Source organism: Mus caroli, chromosome 8 (genome assembly GCF_900094665.2).
Source record: "Mus caroli chromosome 8, CAROLI_EIJ_v1.1, whole genome shotgun sequence".
Lineage (NCBI taxonomy): Eukaryota > Metazoa > Chordata > Mammalia > Rodentia > Muridae > Mus > Mus caroli.
Window position 1 is genome coordinate 29,152,757 of NC_034577.1, and position 3,451 is coordinate 29,156,207.

Here is a 3,451-nt window from a genome sequence, read left to right on the forward strand (position 1 = left end):
GTCTGAAGACAGCTGCAGTGTACTTATATATAATAAATAAATAAATCTAAAAAAAAAAAAAAAAAAAAAAAAAAAAAAAAAAAAAAAAAAAAAAAGAAAACCATGCACCCCTACATTCTTAAAATTCTTTGATTTCAGGACAGCAAGATGGCCCAGTAGGTAAAGGTTCTTGCTATGTAAGTCTGGTGACCTGGGTTTGATCATGAGAACCCATGTAAATGCAGAGAACAGACTCTACAAAGCTGTCATCTGATCTTCACACATGATGTGCGTATTGCGCCCGCACACATGCGCATATGAACTGCTATGGAACAGGCAAGCTAACCTTTCCCAGATCACTCAGCTCTTTAAAGAGAGATCTTAAGACTCTCAGGGTACAAGGATAGACAGCACATATAGAAAAAACATGAAGGAATTAATACAGACCAAAGTTTACTTCAAGTTGAAATGACAGGAAAGTATAGGATAAACCTCAAAAACCAAACCCCTACACAGTAGAAGGAAATTAACTGTTCTTTTTTTTTTAATTAGGTATTTTCTTCATTTACATTTCTAATGCTATCCCAAAAGTCCCCCATACCCTCCCCCCCCCACTCCCACTTCTTGGTCCTGGCGTTCCCCTGTACTGAGGCATATAAAGTTGGCAAGACCAATGGGCCTCTCTTTCCAATGATGGCCAACTAGGCCATCTTCTGATACATATGCAGCTAGAGACACGAGCTCCGGGGGGTACTGGTTAGTTCATATTGTTGTTCCACCTAAAGGGCTGCAGATCCCTTCAGCTCCTTGGGTACTTTCTCTAGCTCCTCCATTGGGGGCCCTGTGATCCATCCAATAGCTGAGTGTGATCATCCACTTCTGTGTTTGCTAGGCCCCAGCATGGCCTCACAAGAGACAGCTATATCTGGGTCCTTTAAGCAAAATCTTTAACTGTTCTTTAGTAGGAACATCATAGCCAGGCTATTACTAGCACATAATTAAAAAATCGATTGCTACAAATGATTCTTTAATATCCGCACAGCTATATGGTCAGAATCTACCACCAGAGAACAGAGCACCTGGCTGACAGAAAAGTCACTCCAAGCCAGGAATGGAACAAAGCCGACCTGACCCCAAACAGTTTCTGTATTCACGTGGCATGTGTTCAATAAATACTTATTTTCATTTTCTGGGGATTATATTCTGAGGACAGGAAGAAATGAACAAGCTTTAAAAAGAGAAAATAAGCTGACTTCTAAAATACACTTGGGTTGTTATACACCATAATAGAATGGCATAAAAATTTGAGCAAACCCCATTACTGTCGCAAACAGTTCGTTTATTTTTACAAGCATTTAAAGTTGAATTTTACAAAAATTATCTATATTTTCTCCTTGTATGATAGCTAAAAAGTAGCAATGAAAGAAACAGATTAAAGACTGTTGACATGACTTTTTTATCATAAAAGGACAGAGTTGGGGGGTGGCCAGGTGAGGGGGGGAAAAAGGGCAGAGGAACCAAAGTATAGAAGTTAAATTTTACATTTTAATAATGGTAGAACTAGTAATTAATAATAGGCATTATTATTGTTGAATATGTAGTATAGCTATTACCCTTCCAAGTATCATGTATTGGTAATGTGGTGAAGAACAGGGAGAATTTTGTAGACTATTCCTTTCTGCACATCATTAAAACATGGTGATTGTGGAAAACTGGAGAGTCGAGGATATAAATGAGAACCTGTGCCCCAGCTTTTGCCCCAATGCTTTCCTAGGTAGTAGTCACGTGCTTTGGCTCTACCCTTATGATTTGTCAATCGTATTAGCTATTTACAATCAGAGACATAATAAATCAGGGTAGCAGTCTGTCAACTAGGTGAATGCATTTTTAAATCAACTTTATACACCAGCCTCAAAACGACCAGACTCAGACAAAAAAAAAAAAAAAAGAAAAGAAAAAGGACAGGTTTCCTATTTTGTCCAGCTATGCGTCACAAGTATATTTCAGGATTTAAGTATGCTTGAGTTCATGAAGTATAACATATGCTATCAGAGCTTTTTCAAAGGCATACTAAGAGGCTCCCAAAAGTTAAAAAATTAAATATAGAGAAGAGTTTTTTGAGGCAAAGTTTTACTATGTAGACCAGACGGGTTTCAAACTTGGGAGTCACCCTGCCTCCACCTCCCAAGTGCTAAGATTAAAGGTCAGTACCACCACGCCAGGCTACAGGTCCATCTTGATTGCAGTAGGTACTTTAACAGTAGCTACACCTTGGCTATATTTTGATAACAGTTTCAAAGGTACCCTTCCCCTCCTTTCAACTTTTACAATTCACAAGAACTTAACCTGAGGGCCGGTGCTACGTGCAGAGCCTGTTGAGGACTACAGGAAGTGGTGGTTGCAGGGGCCCATTCTTTACAGGTTATAAGGCCTCCATTTATATTATTTTCAACATAGGCAACATTAAAGAAAACACTTCATTATCTGATTTTTGGTACAGAGATTAAGATGGAGAAAGGATTCTAACTTTAAAAAAAAAAAAAATCCAAGTACTGACAAAATAAAAAATCCAGAGGGGTATAAATAGAAAAATACTGTAGTGGAGACTAGAACAAATGTTTTTAGGGACTGAAAAGAACATGAAATTCTGTGACCAATGACTAAGAAAAACCCAGTGCATACAGTGTCAGGTGAGGTAACAACAGAAGCTAAAAGGCTACATAGACAAAAACAATTACGGGGTTCAACAACAGCTATCACATATGAAAAGGAGGCCAGAATAGAGATCAGAGAGGATGCGCTAAGTTCAGGTATGTCAGGTAGTTGTACAAATGGGTTGATCGGTCATGGCTGTATTAGTGCAAGGCTCAGGAGGAAAGGAGACACTCATCTGAACTTAACAGGTGGCAAGGCACTAAAAGGATAGTCAAAGCATCACGCCAAAAATGCTAAAGTGACTAAGGAATAATGGCAGAGAACTTGACAGAAAACTACAATTTCTGGAGACCACAACAAAGGCTATGAGGGAATAGTTGTAATCACTATCAAGGGAAATTTTAACCAGAATATGTTAAAATGGCCTATATACTTTAGCATAAAGAATATGTTGCAATAAAATGTTGATACCCACAGAGACAGAGCCACCATTCTGTCATGCAGAAAGAATACTAAGTCTGCCGTGGGCTAAACACATTTCAACCATCTGAAGGATAAGAAATAGAGATCCACAGGAGACTAAGCATTTGTCTTTCAAGAGGTTGAATTAGCTTACAAAGTAGAAATGGTAATGCAATAAGGCAAAATCTTAAAATAGTTGGAAAGTTGAATTCTCTGCAACTGCTTTCCCTCAGTCCTAGTCTGTTTTCTACTTTTGTCATAAATATCGAAAGCAATCTAGGGAGAAGAGGGTTTATTTCGGTTTACAGTCCATCATGAAGGGAAATCGAGGCAGGAATTCTTTTTTTTTTTTTTT

At 38.3% G+C, this 3,451-nt stretch overlaps 1 protein-coding gene across 1 annotated transcript in view; it reads right to left on the reverse strand.

Annotated features, from left to right (window-relative positions):
• The window catches only part of Tnks (tankyrase), a 137,175-nt gene that overhangs the window by 107,185 nt on the left and 26,539 nt on the right, over positions 1-3,451 (reverse strand). The window lies entirely within an intron of this gene.